A 10,636-nucleotide genomic window follows, 5' to 3' on the forward strand; every position below is an offset into this window, starting at 1 on the left:
GCGCCAAAATTCATGATGTTTTTTTTTCAAAGAAAACCTTTCTGGAGTGTTTTTCACGGCCTCCTTTACATTATTTCATCATATGGCACGTTTTTACAACATGTTTGAAAAATCGCATTTTTTTTCGACATAGTATAGTAAGGCGTTTTTTTTGCGCCAAAATTCATGATGATTTTTTTTTCAAAGAAAACCTTTCTGGAGTGTTTTTCACGGCCTCCTTTACATTATTTCATCATATGGCACGTTTTTACAACATGTTTGAAAAATCACATTTTTTTTCGACATAGTATAGTAAGGCATTTTTTTGCGCCAAAATTCATGATGATTTTTTTTTCAAAGAAAACCTTTCTGGAGTGTTTTTCACGCCCTCCTTTACATTATTTCATCATATGGCACGTTTTTACAACATGTTTGAAAAATCACATTTTTTTTCGACATAGTATAGTAAGGCATTTTTTTTGCGCCAAAATTCATGATGATTTTTTTTTCAAAGAAAACCTTTCTGGAGTGTTTTTCATGGCCTCCTTTACATTATTTCATCATATGGCACATTTTTACAACATGTTTGAAAAATCGCATTTTTTTTCGACATAGTATAGTAAGGCGTTTTTTTTGCGCCAAAATTCATGATGATTTTTTTTTCAAAGAAAACCTTCTGGAGTGTTTTTCACGCCCTCCTTTACATTATTTCATCATATGGCACGTTTTTACAACATGTTTGAAAAATCAGCATTTTTTTTCGACATAGTATAGTAAGGCGTTTTTTTTGCGCCAAAATTCATGATGATTTTTTTTTTCAAAGAAAACCTTTCTGGAGTGTTTTTCACGGCCTCCTTTACATTATTTCATCATATGGCACGTTTTTACAACATGTTTGAAAAATCGCATTTTTTTTCGACATAGTATAGTAAGGCGTTTTTTTTGCGCCAAAATTCATGATGATTTTTTTTTCAAAGAAAACCTTTCTGGAGTGTTTTTCACGGCCTCCTTTACATTATTTCATCATATGGCACGTTTTTACAACATGTTTGAAAAATCGCATTTTTTTTCGACATAGTATAGTAAGGCGTTTTTTTTGCGCCAAAATTCATGATGATTTTTTTTTCAAAGAAAACCTTTCTGGAGTGTTTTTCACGCCCTCCTTTACATTATTTCATCATATGGCACGTTTTTACAACATGTTTGAAAAATCACATTTTTTTTCGACATAGTATAGTAAGGCGTTTTTTTTGCGCCAAAATTCATGATGATTTTTTTTTCAAAGAAAACCTTTCTGGAGTGTTTTTCACGCCCTCCTTTACATTATTTCATCATATGGCACGTTTTTACAACATGTTTGAAAAATCACATTTTTTTTCGACATAGTATAGTAAGGCATTTTTTTGCGCCAAAATTCATGATGATTTTTTTTTCAAAGAAAACCTTCTGGAGTGTTTTTCACGGCCTCCTTTACATTATTTCATCATATGGCACGTTTTTACAACATGTTTGAAAAATCGCATTTTTTTTCGACATAGTATAGTAAGGCGTTTTTTTTGCGCCAAAATTCATGATGATTTTTTTTTCAAAGAAAACCTTTCTGGAGTGTTTTTCACGGCCTCCTTTACATTATTTCATCATATGGCACGTTTTTACAACATGTTTGAAAAATCGCATTTTTTTTCGACATAGTATAGTAAGGCGTTTTTTTTGCGCCAAAATTCATGATGATTTTTTTTTCAAAGAAAACCTTTCTGGAGTGTTTTTCACGGCCCTCCTTTACATTATTTCATCATATGGCACGTTTTTACAACATGTTTGAAAAATCGCATTTTTTTTTCGACATAGTATAGTAAGGCGTTTTTTTTGCGCCAAAATTCATGATGATTTTTTTTTCAAAGAAAACCTTTCTGGAGTGTTTTTCACGGCCTCCTTTACATTATTTCATCATATGGCACGTTTTTACAACATGTTTGAAAAATCGCATTTTTTTTCGACATAGTATAGTAAGGCGTTTTTTTTGTGCCAAAGTTCATGATGTTTTTTTTTTCAAAGAAAACCTTTCTGGAGTGTTTTTCACGGCCTCCTTTACATTATTTCATCATATGGCACGTTTTTACAACATGTTTGAAAAGTCTCATTTTTTTTTGACATAGTATAGTAAGGCGTTTTTTTTACGCCAAAATTCATGATGGTTTTTTTTTTCAAAGAAAACCTTTCTGGAGTGTTTTTCACGGCCTCCTTTACATTATTTCATCATATGGCACGTTTTTATGACATGTTAGAAAAATTGCATTTTTTTTCGACATAGTATAGTAAGGCGTTTTTTTTTGCGCCAAAATTCATGATGATTTTTTTTTCAAAGAAAACCTTTCTGGAGTGTTTTTCACGGCCTCCTTTACATTATTTCATCATATGGCACGTTTTTACAACATGTTTGAAAAAACGCATTTTTTTTCAACATAGTATAGTAAGGCGGTTTTTTTTGTGCCAAAATTCATGATGGTTTTTTTTTCAAAGAAAACCTTTCTGGAGTGTTTTTCACGGCCTCCTTTACATTATTTCATCATATGGCACGTTTTTACAACATGTTTGAAAAGTCTTATTTTTTTTTGACATAGTATAGTAAGGCGTTTTTTTGCGCCAAAATTCATGATGGTTTTTTTTTTCAAAGAAAATCTTTCTGGAGTGTTTTTCACACCCTCCTTTACATTATTTCATCATATGGCACGTTTTTACAACATGTTTGAAAAGTCGCATTTTTTTTCGACATAGTATAGTAAGGCGTTTTTTTTGCGCCAAAATTCATGATTTTTTTTTTTTTTTTTTAAGAAAACCTTTCTGGAGTGTTTTTCACGGCCTCCTTTACATTATTTCATCATATGGCACGTTTTTACAACATGTTTGAAAAATCGCATTTTTTTTCGACTTAGTATAGTAAAGCATTTTTTTTTTGTGCCAAAATTCATGATGAGTTTTTTTTAAAGAAAATCTTTCTGGAGTGTTTTTCACACCCTCCTTTACATTATTTCATCATATGGCACGTTTTTACAACATGTTTGAAAAGTCGCATTTTTTTTCGACATAGTATAGCAAGGCGTTTATTTTTTTGCCAAAATTCATGATGGTTTTTTTTTCAAAGAAAACCTTTCTGGAGTGTTTTTCACGCCCTCCTTTACATTATTTCATCATATGGCACGTTTTTACAACATGTTTGAAAAATCGCATTTTTTTTCGACATAGTATAGTAAGGCGTTTTTTTTTTCCGCCAAAATTCATGATGATTTGTTTTTCAAAGAAAACCTTTCCTGAATGTTTTTCACGCCCTCCTTTACATTATTTCATCATATGGCACTTTTTTACAACATGTTTGAAAAATAGCATTTTTTTTCGACATAGTATAGTAAGGCGTTTTTCTTTGCGCCAAAATTAATGATTATTTCTTTTTCAAAGAAAACCTTTCTGGAGTGTTTTTCACGGCCTCCTTTACATTATTTCATCATATGGCACTTTTTTACAACATGTTTGAAAAATAGCATTTTTTTTCGACACAGTATAGTAAGGCGTTTTTTTTGTGCGAAAATTCATGTTGGTTTTTTTTTTCAAAGAAAACCTTTCTGGAGTGTTTTTCACGGCCTCCTTTACATTATTTCATCATATGGCACGTTTTTACAACATGTTTGAAAAATCAAAATTTTTTTCGACATTGTATAGTAAGGCGTTTTTTTGGTGCCAAAATTCATGATGATTTTTTTTTTCAAGGAAAAGCCTTCTGGAGTTTTTTTCATGCCCTCCTTTACATTATTTCATCATATGGCACGTTTTTACAACATGTTTGAAAAGTCGCATTTTTTTTCGACATAGTATAGTAAGGTGTTTTTTTTGCGCCAAAATTCATGATGATTTTTTTTTTCAAAGAAAACCCTTCTGGAGTGTTTTTCATGACCTCCTTTACATTATTTCATCATATGGCACGTTTTTACAACATGTTTGAAAAATCGCATTTTTTTCCCACATAGTATAGTACGGCGTTTTTTTTTTTTTGTGCCAAAATTCATGATGGTTTTTTTTTCAAAGAAAACCTTTCTGGAGTGTTTTTCACACCCTCCTTTACATTATTTCATCATATGGCATGTTTTTACAACATGTTTGAAAAATCGCATTTTTTTTCGACATCGTATAGTAAACAAAACAAAAACGTATCAACAAAGTTTTCTGTTAGAGTTCTAGTTTTCTTCTAAGTTTAACTCCAAGATTTTAAATACTTTCATTTACTGCAAATGAATATCTTCTCCAAATGTCTCACTAATAATCATTATCAGCCTTAAAAACCCACAAAACACCCCTCTATACTCGACCACACTTAGTACAGTCCGGTTCCCCCTTCTATAGATCTGCTTGGAATCTTCCACTTCCTGTTTGTCAAAGTGGCCTTCTACCTGGACAGGTTTTGTTGGAGCTCATGCAACAAACATTTTGGGTAACTGCACTTTAATATGGATGGATGACACTGAATTAGAGTCTGTTTTAATGAGACTGAGTTAAGATGTGTAGCTCTGTCATTAAATAGGAAATTATTTCTCAGAATTCACAGAGAAAAGTCTGAAATGTTTGCTAGGTTAGCGTCCCACATGTTCTTTGGCTCAGCTAAAGCTAACTCTCTCCAACTTCTGGATCTCTTGAGTTGCTTGTTGTTAAATTATCTTGCTAGAGGTGCTGAAGCTCAGAAAGTCTGAGATGTTTGTTCAGAATAAGCTCATTCTCAAGTCTGATCTGAACTGTCCTCTTTTGTTTGAACTTTCCCTAAACTTAGGAGTTAATGACGGAGCAGCACATCCAGACTCAGTCTCATTAATGTAGAGATTAAACTTCAGTGTCATTCATTGATGTTAAAGTGCAGTTTTTCAAATGTTTGTTGCACATGCTCCCGACCAAACCAGTCCAGGTGGAAGACGATGTGAAGAGAAAGCTCCAGAGGATGAATATCACACATTTACGTTGGAAATAAATGTCCTTTAATTAGACGTTGTCATGCAAAAGTTGGATTTCCCTTTAATGATGTTCAAATCTTTGTTGAGTGTTTTGTTGATGTTGGTTTCTAAATGTTTTTTGACACTCGGCCCCAAAGATTAAAACCTTCTACGGCTCACAAGCTGCAACAATTCACACATTATCAACTATCTTTCTGACTAAACTAAGATAAAAAGTGAAAAACTGCCTGATTCCTGCATCATGAATGTAAATCTTTTTGGTGTTTATCACAGTAAACTGAATATATTTGGGTTTGACATTTTATAAACCAAAACAAGAAATGAATTACTGGAGAAAACAATCAACAAATTAATGGACAAAGAAAATGTGTTTTCCAACATATATGGCTGAATTACTCCAACATTACAAGATACATACAATTTAAATTCAATTTTATTCATATAACGCCAATTACAGGTCAAGTTGTCTCAAGATGCTTTATTTTTATATTTTTTTGTCATATTTAAAATATGACAAAGTAAGAAATTTAAACCTCTTGACTAATCCAATTTATTATTTGGTTTTTAAGAGACTAATGGACAATTAAAATAAGTTTCTCCACTAAAACTAATAAACATGAGGTCAAATAGAAGGAACAGTTTTAAATACTGCAGTCCCACGACGACAAGAATAAAGTTTGTCAACAAAAACTAAATCTGCTGGTGGATTCCATTAAAGTCCTAATAAATGATAATAAAGTGTGATACTAAAGGTTTGTGGTGCTAAAAATCTCAAAGATATCAAGTTGAACATGTGGATGGAGGTTGATAAAAGTTGACCTTTCATTTCTCTGGAGCGACTCCATGGATTTTATGGATGGTGGTTAAAGACCTGCTCTTCTAGTGGTCTTCCTTCTAGTCGCTGTAAAAAGTCAGTCCATCCTGGCCGACTTCAACACCTCTTCATGACAACTTGTTCTGCCTCGGACCTGGTGGAAACTCCAGAAACTGAGGAAAACCTGTGGAGACTCGAAGAACTCGTGGAGACTCGAAGAACTCGTGGAGACTCGAAGAACTCGTGGGGCGGGGGAAGGTGTGGTGGGTGGTGGTGGGAGGTGGGGGAGTAGAGGGGGGAGGCCACCACCCACCTCCCCGCCTACTCTCCGCCCTGACTCCACCCAGACTCCGCCTTGGCCCTGCCCATGTGGTCACTTCAGGAACTACGATGCCAAAGGGACGACGAATTTAATTCTTTGTATCTGATCTGTAGCTCAGTGAGTTAAGGATTTGCCTATGGAGCTGCAGGTCGCTGGTTCAAGACCAGACACTTCTTAAATTTTCTCAAAATCCTGACAAAGACAAAGAAAGAAAAGTGCCAGAGGCGGGTCTTGAACCTGCGACCTTCCACTCCGTAGTCTCTCCTCTTATCCTCCTGAGCTATTCGCTCAGATACTAATTCTTCTTTTTTTTGCGCATTTATCATCTATTTTTTGTCGTTTTCGAGTTTTTTTTTAACTCGAGTCTCAACTCGACCGTTTTTCTCAGGAGGTTGGGCTTCAGCCTTTGTGCTGGAGGGTGGAACCCTCAGTTCCAAGACTTTCCAAACCCTCCACACCTCCCAAGTCCTCAGGATCTGAGCTTTCACACAGTCTGAGGGCTGAAATTTTCTAAGTCCCACAGTAGTTCTCTGTTAGTTTGAACCTTCAGACAGTCCAAGGACTGATATCTTCTAAGTTCCTGAGTAGTTCTCTGTTAGATTGAACCTTCAGACAGTCCAAGGACTGATATCTTCTAAGTCCCACAGTAGTTCTCTGTTAGTTTGAACCTTCAGACAGTCTGAGGACTGATATCTTCTAAGTTCCTGAGTACTTCTCTGTTAGTTTGAACCTTCAGACAGTCCAAGGACTGAAATCTTAAAAGTTTCTCAGTACTTCTCTGTTAGTTTGAACTTTCTGGTTAACAGAAGCCTTAAAACTTGTGACCATGAGTCTTGATTTCACATTTAGATCATCCATCTGAGTTCTTCTCAGACCTTCACCTGTGTTGTTTAGAAATCCTCAACAAACTTTGATTCTCTTCACTGAACAGTAAAGTTTGTGGAGATCAGAAGGTAACATTAGTTTGATCAATGCCTTCAACTACTAGTAGACTTTATCTGGAAAGCAGTTTTCTGAAATGAGTTCTTAGTAAATCTGTCCACAATCAAACCAAGAACATAGAAAGAGGAAATGTTTGAAGAAACAACTTGTTTTCATTTCTGATTAGAAAACGCTTTAACATCTTTATCTGTTTTTGCTCTTTTTCATTGTTTTATTGTCTCTTCTGTTTAATTTGATCTTCTAAAGTCTAACTGGTGTCTTTTCAAATGTTTTGTCTTTAGTTTGATTCCTCTTAAATGTTTAGTTTTGCTCTTTTCTCGCCTTTTATTGTATTCTAATGTCTGATTTGATTTCCAAATATTTTGTCTTTTTAATGTTTAATTGTTGTTTTTTCAAATGTTTTATCGGCTTGTTTGAAAAATTTCATTTTCTTTCCCCATGTTTAATTTTTTGATCAAATCTTTTAGGTTTTTCTTTTTAAATGTTTTACCACCTTTTAATGTTTAATTTTCTTTTTAAATGCTTCATTGTATTTTCTGTTTAATTCCTATTTAAAGTTTTATTGTCTAATTAAATATTTAACTTTTTAATTAAAAGGTTTAACAATCTAATTAAATGTTTCATATTTTTTAAATGTTTAATATTCTTCTTGTTTAATTGTATGATTAAATGTTTAATTATCTAAAATATTTCATCTTTAATGTTTAATAGTTATGTTTAAAAAATTTTGTTTAATTTCATAATTACATGTTTTGTATCTTCTGTTTAATTATCTAATTAAATATTTTGTCTGTTTAGTATAATTTAATTGTATTTAATGTTTAATTTTCTTTTTAAAAGTTTTATTGTATTAAATGTTTTTTTCCTTTGATTTAATCGCTTTTTTTAATGTAGTTTATTTCTTTAATCTTTTTTCTCTCAATATTTTAACCCCAACCTTAAAAATGAAATAAACCCTTAAATCACAATGAAAATACTTCTGTTGTCACAATCATGAGTTAGTCAATTATTCAGTTTATCAATTCAACTTTATTTGTTTAGCACCTTTCACACAGATGACAAAACTAAACAAGCAAAGAGAAAAAACTATGATTAAAACTATGATTAAAACTCAAACATATTTAAAAAAAAAAAAAAAAAATTTAACATGGTAATAAAATGTGTTGTGTCCAGGGGATGGAGGGAGTTTATTGAAGTCTTCTTGGGCTCACATGGGAAATCATTTAAAATATAAACTTGATATTCAGTCTAAGGAAACTGCAGAGCAACAGAAGAACCAACAATATCTCCTGTTTTCTCCTTTAATGAGTCGACTCTTCTTGTGCTTTCAGACCAAAGAACTACAGACTCTTCACAACCTGCTCAAACTCTTGGTACAGGACCTCACCACACGGGTCAAGAAGGTTTCTGTCTCATTTCTACTCTGAAGCTCACCTTCTCCTGCTCAAACTGCTGACAAATGTTTCTGCTGCTCTAAAGTCTGCTCTCCAGAACTTCCTAAAAACTCTCAAAGTCTCTTCTGCTGCAGGTTGCTTTGTAGAACTGTTCCAGAAAACCTCACTAAACCACATGGAGGGGCCTCAAGATAGTCGTCCAAATGAAACCATACAAAAACCAAACTAGCACAACCCAAACACTAAAGTCTCCTGCAGCCTACCAGAGAACCTCTGAGAACAGAGAATCAGGACAGGAACTCTTACCTTCTGGACAACCAACGTTGGTTCACAAACAAGAATACAGAATGTGTCTGACCAGAAACCTCTGAAGACTCACTACAGCCAAGATAAAGACACAACTCAGCTGCACCAAATCCACTAATCACTGCACACATTAGCACCATGTGCTAACTGTGGCTAAAGAACCTCATTTACCAAGACAACTATCCAGTACAAAGCCCTAAAACACACCAAGAAGCACATTAAAGATGATTTTACTGCTGTAAGCTGCAAGCCAACGCCTAAAGAACAAGCTAAAGCAATGGAACCAAACCCAGTTCAGTGGTGAAGAGAAGCAAAGGAAATGTTGGTCTGCAGCTAAATAAAGCAGGAAGACACTGAGCTGCTCAGGTGTTCCTGATAACACCAAGCAGCCACCTGGACAGCCAATAGGAACACAGCTTCCTGGAAGTCCAGAGGGCGGGGTTAGTCAAGGAAATTTATTTTAAATTTGAAGCAGAAAGTTAACAAAGAAAGTTGAAAACCACCTTCTGATACCTGAAATCTCTGAGTTTTCACACAAAGAACAGCTGAACATGTCAAACTGGTTCCATAGTAGAACCATCATTGTAAAAACGTCATAGTATGGTGTGTTGCTCAAAAAACATTAGGACCCGGCTGTCTAGGGTCGCTGAGGAGCAACACAAAAACAGGACAAACGCTGGTTTCCAGGGGGTTAGGAGGATATTTATTTGAAAGAGGAAGTTTACAACAACACAACATGTGAGCAGAAAAATCACAAAGTCTGTCTTTAGTTCAGCCGAAAATATTAGTTGTCAGAGATTGAAGCATCTGAGGGCCTCTTCCAAGGAAAACATAGTTGATGAAGGTGTTCTGGAGCAGGACCAGAAAGACCATGACCAAAAAATTTTGGACGACATACTAAAATATGACATTTTTTTTCCACATTTTGGACGACATACTAAACTATGACATTTTTGCTCATTTCAATTTTATTTATATAGCTCCAATTACAGTCAAATTGTCTCGAGACACTTTACAGAACCCATATGCCTGAACCCCAGAGCAGCCCTAAGGAGACAGTGGCAGGAAAACACCCTTTTAACAGGGAAAAAAACATATAACAAGGAACATATAACACACATCGGATACATGTATGATCAGATAGATGATACATACAACATACAGGCTAACATTGAAACTGATTCATCGTTTCCTGCTATGGTGTACGGCTCTGGCATTAAATATACTACATATATAGCTGGTAGTAAAATTCAAACAGTATGCAGATGAGCAAATCAAGTATAGTGAGGGTGATGCAGAGTAGACTGGTCCCAAGTCAGTCCTAACTATAAGCTTTGTCAAAAAGGAAGGTTTTAAGCCTGGTCTTAAAATTAGAGAGGGTGTCTGCCTCCAGAACCCAAACTGGGAGCTGGTTCCATAGGAGAGGAGCTGATAACTGAAGGCTCTGCCTCCCATTCTACTTTTAGAGATTCTAGGAACAACAAGTAAGCCTGCAGTCTGAGAGCGAAGAGTTCTGCTAGGATAATATGGTACTATCACGTCTTTAACCCTCCTGTTGTCTTCATTTATGGGCACCAAAAAAAATGTTCCCTTGTCTGTAAAAAATACAAAAACTCAGCAAAAAATTCCCCAAATTTATAAAAATCTGCAAAATCTTCAGGAACAAAAATCCCAAAATTCCTCAAAAGTTTCCATTAGAAGTTTTATTTAAAAAAAAAAAAAAAGTCCAAATTTGGTAAGAAATTAAAATTTAAAGAATAAACAATTTTAAAATGTAAATATTTTCAAAAAATGAGTAAAAATCTTCCCCCAGAAAATCCCAAAACCATCTAAAGTGATTACATATATATCAGTAAAAGTTCTAATATTTTCTTTCAGAAAATTTGGG

This window comes from Amphiprion ocellaris, chromosome 21 (genome assembly GCF_022539595.1).
Source record: "Amphiprion ocellaris isolate individual 3 ecotype Okinawa chromosome 21, ASM2253959v1, whole genome shotgun sequence".
NCBI lineage: Eukaryota > Metazoa > Chordata > Actinopteri > Pomacentridae > Amphiprion > Amphiprion ocellaris.